Source organism: Syngnathus typhle, linkage group LG21 (assembly GCF_033458585.1).
Source record: "Syngnathus typhle isolate RoL2023-S1 ecotype Sweden linkage group LG21, RoL_Styp_1.0, whole genome shotgun sequence".
Classification (NCBI taxonomy): Eukaryota; Metazoa; Chordata; class Actinopteri; order Syngnathiformes; family Syngnathidae; genus Syngnathus; species Syngnathus typhle.
In genome coordinates this window covers 2,166,284-2,186,699 of record NC_083758.1, presented here as the reverse complement: position 1 = coordinate 2,186,699, position 20,416 = coordinate 2,166,284, and the positions used below count along the sequence as shown (strand labels likewise).

The window sequence follows — 20,416 nt, the reverse complement described above, 5'->3', positions numbered from 1 at the left end:
TTGACTTTTTAGCACTTGCAAGTGGAGGAAACGTTCGTCACTGTAGCATACAGAGGTGTTCGAACGCAGTCTGCCTTTGGCCTCTTGCAATAGAGTATTTGTTGAGAGAAAGCAGGGTAGGGGTAAGCATGGACAGGTTTAGTGAACTCCCGGCCTCTGGTCAAATCAGAGCAGGGGGTGTTTTACGATGTTGGGCGAAACAGAACAACTTTGATTGCTTCCGCTACAGCTGGTCAACCAGTGCAGGGGAACTTAGCACTTTGTTTTACTACGTTGTGAGAACAGGACAAGTTTGGTTCATCATTATAGTCTACATTTCAACACAATCATACAATCAAAATAATCTGTCAACCCTAACAATTGATCTTTGGATCATGGACTCCAAGAGTCAACTGCATGTGAATCGGAACAAAACAAATGGCTATCCTTGCTGGAGAGCAGAGGTCAGCACATTTGGACGTTGAGCGTGAATTGGCCTCCTTAACCAATTCTAGAGTAACACCCAAAATACAGATTCATCGCTCTGAGGCCCACTTGGTTTGCATGTTTGGCTCTTAATCGAAAGGTTGGTGGTTGTTGCCCATCCTGTAACATCTCTCTGTTTTGACATCATAACTTTGGCTTTGGATCCAATGAGTAGGTAACTGTGCATTGCTCTTTACAAGCGTCTGTGAATCAGAAAATTTATATGATTGAATATCATGCGGTTTGCCATTGGATATTGCCAGACCACTATGCTTTAAAAGCCGAATCAAACTCAACTTGCAAGTCTCTGTGGCGCAACCGGTTAGCGCGTTCGGCTGTTAACCGAAAGGTTGGTGGTTCGAGCCCACCCAGGGACGTATATCCTCTCTTAAAGCAATACTTTGCATTTGGTTCACAATTCTGATCTGTCCTTAAATTGAATCTATCCAAATTAATATGGTTGCAGAAGAGAAGGCATTTCATTTACCAACTGCTAATCTTATGCACAGCACTCAGATAAATCCCCTGGATTTAGCATGAATTGGCATGCTTAATGGATCTCACAGTGACACCCTAAACTCAGCTCCATTACTCTCGAGCCCACTTGGTTAGCATTTTGGCTCCTAACCAAAAGGTTGGCCCACACAGTTATGTCTCTATTTTTCCGCTAGGACTTGGTCATTGGATCGAGTGGAAAACGTTCCATGAATTGAAACGGGTTTTTGGAGCCCACCCAATTATGTCTCTGTATTTTGTCGCTAAGACTTGGTCGTTGGATCTAGTGGGACATGCTCCATAACTTGTTCTTTAGTGAGAGTTGGCCTCCTTAACCAATTTTAGAGTAACACCCAAAATTCAGATTCAACGCTCTGAGGTCCACTTGATTTGTATGTTTGGCTCTTAATCAAAAGGGTGGTGGTTATTGCCCATCCTGTAACCTCTCTCTGTTTTGACATCAGAACTTTGGATCCAATGAGTAGGTAACTGTGCATTGCTCTTTACAAGCGTCTGTGAATCAGAAAATTTATATGAGTTGAATATCATGCGGTTTGCCATTGGATATTGCCAGACCACTATCCTTTAAAAACTGAATCAAATTCAACATGGCAAGTCTCTGTGGCGCAACTGGTTAGCGCGTTCGGCTGTTAACCGAAAGGTTGGTGGTTCGAGCCCACCCGGGGACGTGTATCCTCTCTGAATGCAATGCTCTGAGGTCCACTTGATTTGTATGTTTGGCTCTCAATCAAAAGGTTGGTGGTTATTGCCCATCCTGTAACATCTCTCTGTTTTGACATCAGAACTTTGGCTTTGTGTCCAATGAGCAGGTAACTGTGCAATGCTCTTTACAAGCATCTGTGAATCAGAAAATTTATGTGAGTTGAATATCATGCGGTTTGCCATTGGATATTGCCAGACCACTATCCTTTAAAAGCTGAATCAAACTCAACATGGCATGTCTCTGTGGCGCAACCGGTTAGCGCGTTTGGCTGTTAACCGAAATGATGGTGGTTTGAGCCCACCCGGGGACGTGTATCCTCTCTGAATGCAATACTTTGCATTTGATTTGCAATTCCAATTTGTCTGTAAATTGAATCCATATAAATTATCGTGGTTGCATAAGAGAAGGCAAATCATTTACCAACTGGTAATCTTATGCACAGCACTCAGATAAATCCCCTGAATTTAGCATGAATTGGCATGCTTAATGGATCTCACCGTGACACCCTAAACTCAGCTCCATTACTCTCAGGCCCACTTGGTTAGCGTTTTGGCTCCTAACCAAAAGGTTGGTGGTGGGAGCCAACCCAGTTATGTCTCTGTAATTTTCCGCTAGGACTTGGTTGTTGGATCGAGTGGAAAACCTTCCATGAATTGAAACGGGTTTTTGGAGCCCACCCCATTATGTCTCTGTATTTTGTCGCTCGGACTTGGTCGTTGGATCTAGTGGGACATGCTCCATAACTTGTTCTTTACAAGCCTCAGTTAGTCAGCCAATTGTATAGAATTAGTTGTTAGTAATGTATAAACCTAACCCTTAAGGGTTGACATTAACGGATCACTAATCTTTAAGAGTTAAATCAGACTCCCGCAGGATGTCTCTGTGGCGCAGTTGGTTAGCATATTCGGCTTTTAACTGAAAGGTTGGTATCTAGGGACCACCCAGAGGCAGTCTATGGCACAGATTTTTGTTTTGATCAAAGTCACAGGTTTCATTGTGAATGAAACTATATAAATAGATGTGGTTGATGATGAGCATCTTTTTACTTCCCAAATGCAAGGCATTGATCTCAAGCTAATTGGTTTAACAAGTGGCCTTCTATACAAATCTTATAGTGACAGTCTAAATCCTCCATGATGCTGAAGTTCATGAAGCATTGTTCTTTATAGGCCACTGTAAAGAACAATCAGACAATTTCTGCCATGAGTTGAATCACGTTCCTTGTTCCCGACAATATTATGTCACAAGCATTTAACTCAGATTAAATTACCTAAGCGCATGTCTCTGTGGCGCAATTGGTAAGCGCGTTCGGCTGTTAACTGAAAGGTTGGTGGTTCAAGCCCACCCAGGGACGCTTGAAATTACTGATGGCTGTCATTGTTGTTTGAGTGGTGCTCAATCTAACTTAGTCACAAGAACCACTCTGGCGACAGATTGACTTTTTAGCACTTGAAAATGGAGGAAACGTTCGTCACTGTAGCATAGAGGTGTTCGAACACAGTCTGCCTTTGGCCTCTTGCAAGAGAGCATTTGTTGAGAGAAAGCAGGGTTGGTGTAAGCATGGACAGGTTAGCGCGTTCGGCTGATACCCAAAAGGTTGGTCGTTTGAGCCCACCCAGGGACATTTCTCCTCTGATGCAAAGTTTTGTTTTTGGTTCAGAACTCAGATCTGAATGTAGATGGAACCTATACAAATCGATATGGTTGCTGAAGAGAAGGCAATTAATTTACCCACTGGTTCTCAATTCATCTCTCTTAGGCAATTCATTTACAGACAATTTCTGCCATGAGTTGAATCATGATGCTTTTGTTCCTAGTAAACAATATTTCATCACAAGCCTTTAAATCAGATTAAACCACTTAACAGTATGTCTCTGTGGTGCAATTGGTAAGCGCCATTTGGCTGTTAACTGAAAGTTTGGTGGTTCAAGCCCATCCAGTGATGCTTATGTTTACTAATGGCATTGATTGATCTTTGGCTCATGTAGTCCAAGAGTCAACTCTGGCTGTGAATCGGAACTAAACAAAAGGCTATACAGGACTGTCTCAGAAAATTACAATATTACAGAGACATAATTGGGTGGGCTCCAAAAACCCGTTTCAATTCATGGAACGTTTCCTACTCGATCCAACGACCAAGTCCTAGCGGAAAAATAGAGACATAACTGTGTGGGCCAACCTTTTGGTTAGGAGCCAAAATGCTAACCAAGTGGGCCTGAGAGTAATGGAGCTGAGTTTAGGGTGTCACTGTGAGATCCATTAAGCATGCCAATTCCTGCTAAATCCAGGGGATTTATCTGAGTGCTGTGCATAAGATTAGCAGTTGGTAAATGAATTGACTTCTCTTCTGCAACCATATTAATTTATATAGATTCCAGTTACAGATGAATCAGAATTGAAAATCAAATGCAAAGTATTGCATTCAGAGAGGATACACGTCCCTGGGTGGGTTCGAACCACCAACCTTTCGGTTAACAGCCGAATGCGCTAACCGGTTGCGCCACAGAGACATGGCATGTTCAATTTGATCCAGCCTTTAAAGAATAGTGGTCTGGCAACATCCAGTTGCAAACCGCATGATCAAGTCAAAGTCTGCTTTATTGTCAATCCCTTCATATGTCAAGACACACAAAGAAACCGAAATTCTGTTTCCTCTATCCCACAGTGACGAGACATAGTACATACAAGTAGACGACACAAATAAAAACAAGGAGGCACAAATAATAAATAATAAATAAATAATATGAGTGATGAATAAATAATAAACAAATAACACAATAAATAAGAGGAGCAAAACTGAGCCAGTGTGCATACAGCAGACAGTAAGCATAGCGCAAACTATTCAACTCATAAATTTTCTGATTCACAGATGCTTGTAAAGAGGAATGCACAGGTAACTGCTCATTGAATCCAAAGCCAAAGTTCTGTTGTCAAAACAGAGAGATGTTACAGGATGGGCAACAACCACCAACCTTTTGACTAAGAGCCAAACATGCAAATCCAGTGGGCCTCACAGCATTGAATCTGAATTTTGGGTGTTACTCTAAAATTGGTTAAGGAGGCCAACTCACACTCAACATCCAAACCCCTGCTCTCTAGCAGGTACAGGACTGTCTCATAAAATTAGAATATTGTGATAAATTTCTTTATTTTCTGTAATGCAATTAAAAAACAAAAATATCATACATTCTGCATTCATTACAAATCAACTAAACTATTGCAAGCCTTTTATTATTTCAATATTGCTGAGTATGGCTTACAGCTTCAGAAAACTCAAAAATCTTATCTCAAAAAATTAGAACATTTCCTCAGACCAAGTAAAAGAAAGATTTACAACAGCAAAACAAAATCAAACATTTGAAAATGTCCATTAATGCACTTAGTACTTGGTTGGGAATCCTTTTGCACGGATTACTGCGTCAATGCGGCGTGGCATGGAGGCAATCAGCCTGTGGCATTGCTGAGGTGTTATGGATGACCAGTTACCAGCCAAATGCGCTAACCAATTGCGCCACAGAAGCATGCTACAGAAATCTGCTTAAACTCTTGAAGATTACTTATTCTGTGTGGTTACTGCCTGATGACTGCTGGGATAGGCTCCAGAACCTCCGCGACCCCCGTGGGGACAAGCGGTATAGAAATGGATGGATGAATGGATGAATGGATGGATGGATGGATGGACGGATGGATGGATGGATGGATGGATGGATGGATGGATGGATGATGGATGGATGGATGGATGGATGGATGGATGGATGAATGGATGGATGGATGTTGGATGGATGGATGGATGGATGGATGGATGGATGGATGGATGGATGGATGGATGGATGGATGGATGATGGATGGATGGATGGATGGATGGATGGATGGATGGATGGCAAACTCTGGCTTGTAATGAACAAGTTATGGAGCATGTCCCACTAGATCAGTGCTTCTCAAATAGTGGGGCGCGCCCCCCCAAGGGGGGGCGCGGTGCTATTCCTGGGGGGGCGCGTGTGACCCTGGGGAACAGGCTTTTTTTTTGGCAGTACTAGAATAAAGTGTAATTGCGCGTTTACTACAGCAGGGGGCAGTGGCGCTCTCATTGTTACTTCTGTCACGTTTGCGACAGTGCAACATTTTACGACTTACAAGACAAGTTAGGATAGTCACGGTGGGGAGGGGGGGCGCGAATAGTTTTCTTCTTGCTAGGGGGGGGGCGTAACAGAAAATAATTGAGAAGCACTGCACTAGATCCAACGACCAAATCCGAGGCGGCAAAACACAGAGATATAACCGGGTGGGCTCCAAAAACTAGACTCAACTCATGGAGGGTTTCCCAGTCGATCCAACGACCAACTCCTAGCGACAAAACACAGAGACATAACTGGGTGGGCTCTCACCACCAACCTTTTGATTAGGGGCCAAAATGCTAACCAAGTTCGGCCTGGGAGTATTGGAGCTGAGTTTACTCGCAGCTGCAGTCTGTTCAAACTACTCCCTTCCGGACGGCGTTACAGAGCATTGTACGCCAAAACCAGCAGACACAGAGACAGCTTCTTCCCCCAAGCTGTCGCTCTGATGAACTCACACCACTCTTAGAGTCTCAGAGACATTGCTGTGCAATAACATCCTGCTCTCCACGCTTTATTTTGAATTGTCTTGTTGGAGCCTAGTTAATTTCTTATATTGATTGTATTAATATTATTATTATGGTCTGACCTATGAATTATTTCGGTTCTATATATATGACAAGCCAGATAGGGCCAGTGCCAGTCAGGTCTCCTACTCCTTTGCAGCCACCTCCTACCTATAATGAGGGAGTTAGGACAGGTGTGTTTTCCTTTTGGCTTTTCTTGGTTTCGAAGGAGGAGTAGTGATAAGGTTTTTTCAACCACTAAGATCACTAAAATCATTACTAGATTATGTTTTATTGTTTTATTTTTCTTGTATGAAAGTCAACCCGGAGATTTATGTTTACCGTCTTTTTCCATGTATAATGTGCAAAATCTAACTAATTTATTGTCCTAAAATCTGGGGTGCGCATTATACATGGGTACAACAATTTTTGAAGAAAATCTCCCTCCAAATAAAACTTGAAATCACCTTTCTTCTTGTTTGTTGTCAATCGCGCATCGCATTCAGCCATCCTGTCCAACACACTTAGTCAGTAAAATTCATAATTGACGACACATCGTTTGATGCGATGATGCAATCCTTGATGGGGTGTTATTGTCAAATATTGTTTGTTTTTTAATCTCCATCGCAAACCGGATATCATACTGAGGCCGCCATTACAGATGCGCAGAACAGATCCGCAAGACACGTCAGTTAAGTTAAAAAGTTAAAGTCCCAATGATCGTCACACACACATATGGGTGTGGTGAAATTTGTCCTCTGCATTTAACCCATCTCCGTGTGATTTTGATCCATCCCCTGGGGGAGAGGGGAGCAGTGAGCAGCAGCGGCGCCATGCTTGGGAATCATTTGGTGATCTAACCCCGCAATTCCAAACCTTAATGCTGAGTGCCAAGCAGGGAGGCAACGGGTCCCATTTTTACAGTTTTTGGTATGACCCGGCCGGGGTTTGAACCCACAACCTTCCAGTCTCAGGGTGGACACTCTGCCACTAGGCCACTGAGCAGCTACATAAAGAGCAAGACTTCAGTTCTCTACCTAAATGCGCATTACAGGTAATATTTCAACACTTTGCCTTGTTCCTTTCTTCTCTGCTGTTCACTTCAAACACGCTCCATACGAACACAATGCTCTCGTATCAGACGCTTGCTCGATCACTTGCTCGTTTGCTGTCACAATGTACCCTACACAAATCCGAAACATTTGTTGCGGCTCCGAGTCACGACAAACGAAAGCTCAAGCTGAGGGTGGTGTTTGACTGTACAGAAGAACTTCTTATGGTGAGACACAGCAGCTCAGGGCCATTAACCAGACAGCATCTTGTACAGACGTACGCAGATGTTTTCAACGATCCAATTGAGTCACTCCCAGGGGATGTTCATTTTGAGCTAGATAGTAATGTACCCCCAGTGCAGGCTTCCCCACGCAACGTCCCGGTGGTCTTCAGGGAGGCAGTCAAGGTCCAGTTAGATAGGTATGAGGCAGATGGCCACCTAACGTCAGTGTCTGAGCCTACTGAGTGGATTAGCAACATAGTGATTGTCAGGCAGGCAGAAAAGTTGAGAATTTGCATAGATCCCAAGTCATTAAATGAGGCTCTAAAAAGGTCCCACTACATTATCCCAACACGAAGATGAGTTGCACAAGCTGCCCAGGGCCCGCATCTTTACACTAGTAGATGCAAGAGATGCCTTTCTACAGTGCAGATTAGACGAAGAGAGCAGTTACACCACCACGTTCTGGATGCCGTGGGGCAGGAAGCGGTGGTTAAAGCTGCCGTTTGGAGTGTCTGTGGCCCCAGAGATTTACCAGCGAAAGCAGCATGAGCTACTGGCAGGGTTGGATGGGGTGGAACCTATAGCAGATGACATATTGATTGTGGGGTGTGGGGGGACAGATGAGATAGCCTTACGGGACCATGATACAAAGCTGTTAGCGCTCATGCAAAGATGCAGAGAGGTAAAGCTAAGACTGAGTTTAGAGAAACTAGTGTTCAGGGTCAGAGAGGTCAACTTTCACGGACACATCCTATCAGCGGAGGGCCTTAGAGCAGACCCGGAGAAAATTAGAGCGGTCCAGAACATGCCTCACCCTGAGGCCGTGCAGCGATTCATTGGGTTTGTGACCTACCTCGCAAGGTTCATGCCACGTCTCTCTGAGGTGTGTGAGCGACTACGGAGATTGTTGGACAAAGATGTCCCATGGCATTGGCTGCCAAAACACGACCCAGCGGTCGAAGAGATTAAGCGACTCGTCACGTCGGCCCCGATCCTGCGATACTACGATGTGACCAAGCCAGTCACCATACAGTGATGCGAGTCAGAAGGGACTTGGCTGTTGCCTGCTGCAGGACAATCAGACGGTAAGCTTTGCTTCGCGGGCACTTACTCAGATGTAGCGGAACTATGCACAAATCGAAAAGGAATGTCTGAGCGTAGTGTTCGCGTGTCAGCGATTTCATTACTATTTGTATGGGCGGGGGGAGATCACAGCGGAAACCGACCACAAGCCACTCATCTCCATTTCCACCAAGCCACTCCTCTCAGCGCCCAAACGACTCCAGAGCATGCTGCTCACACTACAGGGATACAATCTGAAGGTGGTGTACAAACCAGGGCCGATATCCACCTCAGTGACACCTTGAGTAGGGCCACGGCTTCACCCCAGGGGCCTGGCACGAGATATTCGAAACAGACTGTTTGCTGCATGCAGAGAGCACAAGTGGACGCTGAACAGATAAATCAGGCTGACCATCTGAACGTCACCAGCCAACGACTGAGGCAGATAAAATCGCACACAGTGGGTGATGGGAGTCTTCAGCTGTTGCAGGAGGTAGTGCTCCATGGTTGGCCAGATCGCCGGGAGGACACTCCATTGGCAATCAGAGAATACTGGTCCATCAGGGACGAGATCAGCGCACAGGAAGGAATGCTTTTCAAGAGTCAGCGAGTCATAGTGCCCAAATCATTGCGTGCTGAAATGTTGACACGCATCCATGCCAGCCATGTAGGAGGAGATGCCTGTTACAGACAGGCCAGAGACACGCTATACATGCACGGTGAGATCAAGGACTATGTGAGCCAGTGGTCACCCTGCAACGAATATGCACACGGACAGCAGCGGAAGACGATGATGTCCCATGCACTCCCTACACGACCATGGCAGATCCTCAGCATGGATCTGTTCACGCAGGTTGGCAAGGACTTTCTGATCATTGTTGATCATTATTCGGATTTCTGGGAAGTAGAGTTGCTCCCAGATCTTTCAGCTGAGACCACGGTGCTGAGGTGCAAGGCCCAGTTTGCACGGCACGGTCACCCTGATCGGGTAATTACAGACTGTGGTGCCCAGTTCGACTGTGAAACGTTCAGGAGGTTTGCGAGAGGCTGGGACTTTGACCATGTCAAATCCTCTCCCAGGTACCCAAAATCAAATGGGAAGGCCGAGTCAGCCGTGAAGATTGTCAAGAGCCTGTGCAAGAGGGCAGCAAGGGCGGGGACCGACCCTTGACTGGCCATCTTGCAGTGGAGGAATACGCCTACGGAAGGCATGCTGAGCAGCCCCGCGCAGAGACTGATGTCTCGCAGACTGAGAACCCCACTCCCGGTTGCTGACACACTTTTGGAGCCGAGTGTGGTGGCGGGGGTTCCAGACAGGCTGCGAGTAAAACACCAGACAGCCAAACTCTGGTATGACAAATCGGCCAGAGATCTGCCTGAGTTGTGTATCGGACAGGACATAAGGATGAAGCCCCTGCCTGGGGGCAGGACGGGCAGGTGGCGAAGAGGAGTATGCTTACGGCTGGTGGGCCCCAGGTCCTACCTGGTGGACGTCGAAGGGACACTGTACCTCCGTAACAGGGTGGATCTGCGACCTGCGGAGAGTAACGCCGCAATCCCGGGGCAGCACGGAGTGCAGCACAACAGCCCACCAGCTGACAAACCCGGGGATCCACCTGACACTGCGATTGACACAGTTGCCCAGGAGGTCGCACTGCAGGGGCAGAGTGACGTCCACCAGCCTCAGAATGGATCGCCTCTACATACACCTGTGCCAGGGCGCAGGACGGCCAGTGGCAGGCTTATAAGAGCGCCGAAGAGACTGGACTTGTGAGCTGTGTGGGTACTGTGGGGCCTCGCGGTCAATTGGGTTGTTGATGGAAACAAATGTGTAAAAAAAAAAAATTGATGTTGTACACTGTTCTTTGAAATGTGAGTTATATGTTGTACACTGTTCTTTGAAATGTGATTAAGGAGTTGTTTAAGTGTTCGCTGATACATAAGGGCAAGAGGGGGAGACATGTTGTGGGAATTTAACTTTGATCTTCATGTATAAGTTGCGATCTATGAAAGGGGAGATGTTAGGGATGTTATGCTGGGTTGTGTGACATCATGACGCGAGGGGCGCGAGTTGATTACAGAGAGAGACTGGAACAACAGCTGTCGTCTTGGGTCTCATTCATATCAGTACATATATTACGCACAAACAATGGGTCAGGGAATTAGACCAATTACCGGAGTTTAAAGTATCTAGATCAGCTATGGGCAAACTACGGCCCACGGGCCTATTTAATCCAGCCCGACAAACCTGAATAAATTGTATTACCGTTTTTTTTCCATGTATAATGCGCAAAAATTAACTAATTTATTGTCCTAAAATCTGGGGTGCGCATTATAGTTGGGGACAATTTTTTTTTTCTTTTTTTTTTTTGAAGAAAATCATGGTACAACAATTTTTGAAAAAAATCTTGTCACGGATGGAGTGTGGAAAGGAGCGGGGCGACCAAGTGCAGCTTGGACCAGGGTTTATTGGAGGAACTCAAAACAGACTTGGTAAACTAATTGTGATAAATAACTGGAACATCACTCAAATATTGGTGATCCCGTTGAGAGTCTCACATATTTCTTCGCTATCGAGTTTGCTACTGCATGCGCAGTGATACTGACCGGCAGAATAACATCCGGTTGTTCCCAAAGATGATCTTTTTTCTGAAATAATTTTACGTTTACGGACTTAAGTAACCTGGCCGGGTCATACCAAAGACTATAAAAATGAGACCCATTGCCTCCCTGCTTGGCACTCAGCATTAAGGGTTGGAATTGGGGGGTTAGATCTCCAAAGGATTCCCGAGCGCGGCGCCGCTGCTGCTTACTGCTCCCTTCTCCCCCAGGGGATGGATCAAAATCACACGGGGATGGGTCAAATGCAGAGGACAAATTTAACCACACCCAGATGCGTGTGTGACGATCATTGGGACTTTAAAAAAAAAAAAAAAAGTCAAAATTTGGGTGTGTATTATACATGGGTACAGGCTTTTTTCCAGCATCGACATGCCATTTTTAGGACGTATTATTAGGAGTGTAACGATTCATCGATACACATCGATTAATCGATATAATGATCTACGATTCATTGGCATCGATGCTAAACGTAAACATCGATTTATATCGCCGTGTTTGACCTTGGACATTAGACGCGACTTTATTTTGAAATCCAGTTCATTGTTGCTTGCTTCCTCTTTCCGGGAGCAGTGCGCGGCGTTGTTGTGTTGTGAGCAGAGCAGGCACGTGAAAGGGGAGTCGACAACTAGTACGCGGCTCCTCTGCTGGTGCTATGGCTAGTGTCCAAAAAGACGAGGAAATTTGCTCCCCTTTAGGCTTCAAGTCATTCGTTTGGAAGCACTTTGGATTCCAAAGAAAAGATGGCTCAACGGACAAGACACGTGCAGTTTGTAAATCCTGCCATGCGGTGATCAAATATTCAGGGACCACAAATCTCGCCGCACATTTAAAGAAAAAACACGACATCAAAGTTCAGTGTTAAAATAAACACTTTGTATACTACAATACTCTTGCAATTTCCTAAATAAAGAGTTTGCAGTACCTTGTTGATTTTGCGTATGAATTGTTATAAATCAGGATATTGTTCTATATTTTTTATGAAAAAAAAAAAATATCGATCGTAGAGCACTATATCGCGATATATCGTGATTGAATCGCAGCAGGCTTTAAGATATCGGCAAATATCGTATCGAAGTTCTTTATATCGATATTATATCGTATCGTGACAAAACCCGCGATTTACACCCCTAGAGGCCAACTCTCACTAGATCCAACGACCAAGTCTTAGCGACAAAATACAGAGACATAATTGGGTGGGCTCCAAAAACCCGTTTCAATTCATGGAACGTTTTCCACTCGATCCAAGTCCTAGCGGAGAAATAGAGACATAACTGTGTGGGCCAAACTTTTGGTTAGGAGCCAAAATGCTAACCAAGTGGGCCTGAGAGTAATGGAGCTGCGTTTAGGGTGTCACTGTGAGATCCATTAAGCATGCCAATTCATGCTAAATCCAGGGGATTTATCTGAGTGCTGTGCATAAGATTAGCAGTTGGTAAATGAAATGCCTTCTCTTCTGCAACCATATTAATTTGGATAGATTCAATTTACAGATGAATCAGAATTGTGAACCAAATACAAAGTATTGCAGTAAGAGAGGATAAACGTCCCCGGGTGGACTCGAACCACCAACCTTTCGGTTAACAGCCGAATGCGCTAACCGGTTGCGCCACAGAGACTTGCCATGTTGAGTGTGATTCAGCTTTTAAAAGATAGTGGTCTGGCAATATCCAATGGCAAACCGCATGATATTCAACTCATATAAATTTTCTGATTCACAGGCGCTTGTAAAGATCATTGCACAGTTACCTGCTCATTGGACCCAAAGCCAAAGTTCTGATGTCAAAACAGAGAGATGTTACAGGATGGGCAATAACCACCAACCTTTTGATTAAGAGCCAAACATACAAATCAAGTGGACCTCAGAGCGTTGAATCTGAATTTTGGGTGTTACTCTAAAATTGGTTAAGGAGGCCAACTCTCACTCAACATCCAAACCCCTGCAGGGTTCAACTCAGATTCAACGCTCTGAGGTCCACTTGATTTGTATGTTTGACTCTTAATCAAAAGGTTGGTGGTTATTGCCCATCCTTCCAGTCCGGATTCCGCCCACTTCACAGCACTGAAACAGCTCTAGTTAAAGTCACCAACGATCTCCTCATTTCTGCAGACTCTGGTGCCCTCAACATCCTACTACTACTTGATCTTAGCGCAGCCTTTGACACTGTGAACCATTCCATCCTCCTCCAAAGGCTGCGCCAACTAGGTGTTGAGGGCACTGCACTCGACTGGCTCACCTCCTACCTCACCAACAGAAACCAGTTCATCTCTCTCTCCGGTCACACATCCATCCTCTCCCCAGTTACACAAGGGGTCCCCCAAGGGTCAGTTCTTGGCTCCCTCCTATTCATCTGTTACCTCTTTCCCCTTGGTACTGTCATCCGCAAACTCAATCTGGACTTCCACTGCTACGCTGATGACACCCAGATCTATATACGTACGACACCAACCCGTAACCCTTCCCTCACCCATTTTGAAACCTGCATCTCTACAATAAAAGCATGGCTGACCCACAACTTTCTCAAACTCAACAGTGACAAAACAGAGCTCCTCCTCATAGGCACTAAATCCTCCCTTAATAAAACTGGGTCCATCACACTCACCATTGACTCCTCAAACATCACTCCTTCCCCTCTGGCACGCAATCTTAGCATTATTTTTGACCCCACACTGTCCTTTCAACCTCATGTTAGCTCAGTTGTCAAGACCTCCTACTTCCACCTCCGACGCATCGCTAAAATCCGGCACTGCCTTTCTCTCCCTGCCGCTGAATCTCTCATCCACGCCTTCATCTCATCCCGGCTTGACTACTGCAACTCCCTTCTCACTGGAATTGCTGCTCACTCACTCCATAGACTTCAACTAGTCCAAAACTCTGCTGCCCGCCTCCTTACCCACACCCGGTCCCGTGAACACATCACTCCTGTTCTCCACTCTCTTCACTGGCTCCCCATGAAGGAGCGTATCATCTTCAAGATACTCCTCCTCACCTTCAAAGCCCTTCACCACCTGGCTCCCACTTACCTATCCGACCTCCTTGTCCCCTACTGCCCCAACCGTCCCCTCCGATCCTCCAATACTTCACGTCTGACAGTCCCAAAATCCAAACTCAAATCCTTCTGTGACAGAGCCTTCTCCTGCACATCACCCCGACTCTGGAACTCTCTCCCCCAGTCTGTCTGTGACTCACCCACACACATGAGCCCCATATTTAAGTCCCGTCTAAAAACGTACCTCTTCTCCCAAGCTTATGACCTCCCCTACCCATAACTGGTTTCCTCCTCTTAAGTTTATCGGAATGTTTCCTCCGCCCCCCCCCCCCCCCACCTCCATGTATGTCTTTGCATTGTTCCCTGTAAGCGTCTTTGGGTTCTTGAAAAGCGATATACAAATCTAATGAATTATTATTATTATTATTATTATTATCCTGTAACATCTCTCTGTTTTGACATCAGAACTTTGGCTTTGGGTCCAATGAGCAGGTAACTGCAATGATCTTTACAAGCGTCTGTGAATCAAAACATTTATATGAGTTGAATATCATGCGGTTTGCCATTGGATATTGCCAGACCACTATCCTTTAAAAGCTGAATCAATCTCAACATGGCAAGTCTCTGTGGCGCAACCGGTTAGCGCGTTCGGCTGTTAACCGAAAGGTTGGTGGTTCGAGCCCACCCGGGGACGTGTGTCCTCTCTGAATGCAACGCTCTGAGGTCCACTTCATTTGTATGTTTGGCTCTCAATCAAAAGGTTGGTGGTTGTTGCCCATCCTGTAATATCTCTCTGTTTTGACATCAGAACTTTGGCTTTGTGTCCAATGAGCAGGTAACTGTGCAATGCTCTTTACAAGCATCTGTGAATCAGAAAATTTATGAGTTGAATATTATGCGGTTTGCCATTGGATATTGCCAGACCACTATCCTTTAAAAGCTGAATCAAACTCAACATGGCATGTCTCTGTGGCGCAACCGGTTAGCGCGTTCGGTTGTTAACCGAAAGGTTGGTGGTTCGAACCCACCCGGGCACGTGTAGCCTCTCTGAATGCAATACCTTGCATTTGATTTGCAATTCTGATTGGTCTGTAAATTGAATCTATATAAATTAATATGGTTGCAGAAGAGAAGTTAATTCATTTACCAACTGGTAATCCTATGCACATCACTCAGATAAATCCCTTGAATTTAGCATGAGTTGGCATGCTTAATGGATTTCACAGTGACACCCTAAACTCAGCTCCCTTACTCTCAGGCCCACTTGGTTAGCATTTTGGCTCCTAACCAAAAGGTTGGTGGTGGGAGCCCACCCAGTTATGTCTCTGTAATTTTCCGCTAGGACTTGGTTGTTGGATCGAGTGGAAAACGTTCCATGAATTGAAACGGGTTTTTGGAGCCCACCCCATTATGTCTCTGTATTTTGTCGCTAGGACTTGGTCGTTGGATCTAATGGGACATGCTCCATAACTTGTTCTTTACAAGCCTCAGTTAGTCAGCCAATTGTATAGAATTAGTTGTTAGTAATGTATAAACCTAACCCTAAAGGGTTGACATTAACGGATCTTTAATCTTTAAGAGTTAAATCAGAGTCCTGCAGGATGTCTCTGTGGCGCAGTTGGTTAGCGTATTCGGCTGTTAACTGAAACGTTGGTATCTAGGGACCACCCAGAGGCATTGAAGTTGTCTATGGCACGGATTTTTGTTTTGATCAAAGTCACAGGTTTCATTGTGAATGAAACTATATAAATAGATGTGGTTGATGATGAGCATCTTTTTACTTCCCGAATGCAAGGCATTGATCTCAAGCTAATTGGTTTAACAAGTGGCCTTCTATACAAATCTTATAGTGACAGTCTAAATCCTCCATGATGCTGAAGTTCATGAAGCATTGTTCTTTATAGGCCACTGTAAAGAACAATCAGACAATTTCTGCCATGTTGAATCACGTTCCTTGTTCCTGACAATATTATATCACAAGCATTTAAATCAGATTAGGATCCCTAACCACATGTCTCTGTGGCGCAATTGGTAAGCGCGTTCGGCTGTTAACTGAAAGGTTGGTGGTTCAAGCCCACCCAGGGACGCTTGAAATTACTGATGGCTGTCATTGTTGTTTGAGTGGTGCTCAATCTAACTTAGTCGCAAGAACCACACTGGTGACAGCGTAACTTTTTAGCACTTGAAAGTGGAGCAAACGTTCGTCACTGTAGCATACAGAGGTGTTCGAACGCAGTCTGCCTTTGGCCTCTTGCAAGAGAGCATTTGTTGAGAGAAAGCAGGGTGGGGGTAAGCATGGACAGGTTAGCGCGTTCGGCTGATACCCAAAAGGTTGGTGGTTTGAGCCCACCCAGGGACATTTCTCCTCTGATGCAAAGTTTTGTTTTTGGTTCAAAACTCAGATCTGAATGTAGATGGAACCTATACAAATCGGTATGGTTGCTGAAGAGAAGGCAGTTAATTTACCCACTGGTTCTCAATTCATCTCTCTTAGGCAATTCATTTACACACAATTTCTGCCATGAGTTGAATCATGATGCTTTTGTTCCTAGTAAACAATATTTCATCACAAGCCTTTAAATCAGATTAAACCACTCAACAGTATGTCTTTGTGGTGCAATTGGTTAGCGCATTTGGCTGTTAACTGAAAGGTGGGTGGTTCTAGCCCATCCAGTGATGCTTTTGTTTACTAATGGCATTGATTGATCTTTGGCTCATGTAGTCCAAGAGTCAACTCTGGCTGTGAATCGGAACAAAACAAAAGACTATACAGGACTGTCTCAGAAAATTACAATATTGTGATAAAGTTCTTTACTTTCTGTAATGCTATTACAAAAACAGAATGTCATACATTCTGGTTTCATTACAACCGAACTGAAATATTGCAAGCCTTTTATTATTTTATTGTTGCTGATTTTGGCATACAGCTTAAGAAAACTCAAATATCCTATCTCAAGATTTTAGAATATCATGAAAAAGTATACTAGTACATGGGTACAACAATTTTTGAAGAAAATCTCCCTCGAAATAAAACTTGAAATCACCTTTCTTCTTGTTTGTTGTCAATCGCGCATCGCATTCAGCCATCCTGCCCAACACACTGTAGTCAGTAAAATTCATAATTGACGACACATCGTTTGATGCGATGGTGCAATCCTTGATAGTGTGTTATTGTCAAATATTGTTTTTTAATCTCCATCGCGGACCGGACGTCATACGGAGGCAGTTTGACTGCGCATGCGCACTATGGATCCGATGCGCAGAACGGATGCGCAAGACACGTCAGCTATATAAAGAGCGAGAGTTGTTTTCTTCCTATTAGTTTCAATTCACAGTTTAATTAGCAGTTTCAATCAGCAAATAACAAAATGCGTATTACAGGTAATATTTTATTTCACAACACTTTGCCTTGTTCCTTTCGTCTCTGCTGTTCACTTCAAACACGCTCCATACAACCGCAATGCTCTTATATCAGACAAGACTTGCTCGATCAACTGCTCGTTTGCTGTCTGTCACAATGTACCCTACACAAATCCAAAACATTTGTTGCGGCTCCGAGTCATGACGAGGGGCAAGTTTTGGTTTCCAAGGGTGTTTTTATTCCTCTTCAACATCTCTCCCATACAGAGCCGCCTTTTTCACATGTCCGCACGCCTTTTTCACATGTCCGTGCTGATCGCGATGGTGCCTTTACGGGCAGTCGGAGAAATCAACGCCAACAAAAAAAATACATCCAGCCTATTTAAGACCATACCAAAGACTATAAAAATGGGACCCATTGCCTCCCTGCGTGCATGACGATCATTGGGACTTAGAAAATAAATAAATAAATAAAATAAAAAATAAAAAAAATTGGGTGCGTATTATACATGGGTACAGGCTTTTTTCCAGCATCAACATGCCATTTTTAGGGTGCGTATTATACATGGGGGCGCATTATACACGGGAAAAAACGGTATGTCTCTATTTTCCGCTAGGACTTGGTTGTTGGATCGAGTGGAAAACGTTCCATGAATTGAAACGGGTTTTTGGAGCCCACCCAATTATGTCTCTGTATGCAACGTAATTTCGTTTTGTGTGCACTGAGTGTTTACAAAATGACAATAAAGTCTGTCTAAGTCTAAGTCTAAGTCTAAGTATTTTGTCGCTAAGACTTGGTCATTGGATCTAGCGGGACATGTTCCATAACTTGTTCTTTACAAGCCTCAGTTAGTCAGCCAATTGTATAGAATTAGTAGTTGTTAGTAATGTATAAACCTAACCCTAAAGCAGTGCTTCTCAAATAGTGGGGCGCGCCCCCCTTGGGGGGCGCCGTGCTATACCTGGGGGGGCGCGTGTGACCCTGGGGAACAGGCTTTTTTTTTGCAGTACTAGAATAAAGTGTAATGGCGCATCTTCCCAGCAGGGGGCAGTGGTGCTCTCATTGTTACTTCTGTGACGTTTGCGACAGTGCAACATTTTACGATTTACAAGACAAGTTAGGATAGTCACGGTGGGGAGGGGGGGGCGCGAAAAGTTTTCTTCTTGCTAGGGGGGGGGCGTAACAGAAAATAATTGAGAAGCACTGCCCTAAAGGGTTGCCAATAACCCATCACTAATCTTTAAGAGTTAAATCAGACTCCTGCAGGATGTCTCTGTGGCGCAGTTGATTAGCGTATTTGGCTGTTAACTGAAAGGTTGCTATCTAGGGACCACCCAGAGGCATTGATGGCACGGATTTTGTTTTGATCAAAGTCACAGGTTTCATTGTGAATGAAACTATATAAATAGATGTGGTTGATGATGAGCATCTTTTTACTTCCCAAATGCAAGGCATTGATCTCAAGCTAATTGGTTTAACAAGTGGCCTTCTATACAAATCTTATAGTGACAGTCTAAATCCTCCATGATGCTGAAGTTCATGAAGCATTGTTCTTTATAGGCCACTGTAAAGAACAATCAGACAATTTCTGCCATGAGTTGAATCACGTTCCTTGTTCCCGACAATATTACATCCCAAGCATTTAAATCAGATTAAAACACCCAACTGCATGTCTCTGTGGCGCAATTGGTAAGCGCGTTCGGCTGTTAACTGAAAGGTTGGTGGTTCAAGCCCACCCAGGGACGCTTGTAATTACTGATGGCAGTCATTTTTGTTTAAGTGGTGCTCAATCTAACTTGGTTGCAAGAACCACACTGGCAACAGCTTGACTTTTTAGCACTTGCAAGTGGAGGAAACATTCGTCACTGTAGCATACAGAGGTGTTCAAACGCAGTCTGCCTTTGGCCTCTTGCAAGAGAGTATTTGTTGAGAGAAAGCAGGGTGGGGGTAAGCATGGACAGGTTTAGTGAACTCCCGGCCTCTGGTCAAATCAGAGCAGGGGGTGTTTTACGATGTTGGGCAAAACAGAACAACTTTGATTGCTTCCTCTGCAGCTGGTCAACCAGTGCAGGGGAACTTAGCACTTTTTTTACTACGTTGTGAGAACAGGACAAGTTTGGTTCATCATTATAGTCTACATTTCAACACAATCATACAATAAATATAATCTGTCAACCCTAACAATTGATCTTTGGATCATGGACTCCAAGAGTCAACTGCATGTGAATCGGAACAAAACAAATGGCTATCCTTGCTGGAGAGCAGAGGTCAGCACATTTGGACGTTGATCGTGAATTGGCCTCCTTAACCAATTCTAGAGTAAAACCCAAAATTCAGATTCATCGCTCTGAGGCCCACTTGGTTTGCATGTTTGGCTCTTAATCAAAAGGTTGGTGGTTGTTGCCCATCCTGTAACATCTCTCTGTTTTGACATCATAACTTTGGCTTTGGATCCAATGAGTAGGTAACTGTGCATTGCTCTTTACAAGCCTCTGTAAATCAGAAAATTTATATGAGTTGAATATCATGCGGTTTGCCATTGGATATTGCCAGACCACTATGCTTTAAAAGCCAAATCAAACTCAACATGCAAGTCCCTGTGGCGCAACCGGTTAGCGCGTTCGGCTGTTAACCGAAAGGTTGGTGGTTCGAGCCCACCCGGGGACGTGTATCCTCTCTTAAAGCAATACTTTGCATTTGGTTCACAATTCTGATCCGTCTGTAAATTGAATCTATCCAAATTAATATGGTTGCAGAAGAGAAGGCATTTCATTTACCAACTGGTAATCCTATGCACAGCACT

General features: G+C 44.5%; 1 protein-coding gene and 9 non-coding genes across 10 annotated transcripts in view; 7 read left to right on the top strand and 3 right to left on the bottom strand.

The window, feature by feature from the left end:
* gys2 (glycogen synthase 2) overlaps window positions 1-20,416 on the bottom strand; it is a 96,471-nt gene that overhangs the window by 27,382 nt on the left and 48,673 nt on the right. The window lies entirely within an intron of this gene.
* On the top strand, window positions 769-842 carry trnan-guu (transfer RNA asparagine (anticodon GUU)). The gene has a single exon. It is a non-coding gene; the product is annotated as a tRNA-Asn (tRNA).
* trnan-guu (transfer RNA asparagine (anticodon GUU)) lies at window positions 1,576-1,649 on the top strand. Its single transcript has one exon. It is a non-coding gene; the product is annotated as a tRNA-Asn (tRNA).
* On the top strand, window positions 2,965-3,038 carry trnan-guu (transfer RNA asparagine (anticodon GUU)). Its single transcript has one exon. It is a non-coding gene; the product is annotated as a tRNA-Asn (tRNA).
* trnan-guu (transfer RNA asparagine (anticodon GUU)) lies at window positions 4,121-4,194 on the bottom strand. The gene has a single exon. It is a non-coding gene; the product is annotated as a tRNA-Asn (tRNA).
* Window positions 12,808-12,881, bottom strand: trnan-guu (transfer RNA asparagine (anticodon GUU)). The gene has a single exon. It is a non-coding gene; the product is annotated as a tRNA-Asn (tRNA).
* On the top strand, window positions 14,873-14,946 carry trnan-guu (transfer RNA asparagine (anticodon GUU)). Its single transcript has one exon. It is a non-coding gene; the product is annotated as a tRNA-Asn (tRNA).
* On the top strand, window positions 16,266-16,339 carry trnan-guu (transfer RNA asparagine (anticodon GUU)). Its single transcript has one exon. It is a non-coding gene; the product is annotated as a tRNA-Asn (tRNA).
* Window positions 19,285-19,358, top strand: trnan-guu (transfer RNA asparagine (anticodon GUU)). The gene has a single exon. It is a non-coding gene; the product is annotated as a tRNA-Asn (tRNA).
* Window positions 20,207-20,280, top strand: trnan-guu (transfer RNA asparagine (anticodon GUU)). The gene has a single exon. It is a non-coding gene; the product is annotated as a tRNA-Asn (tRNA).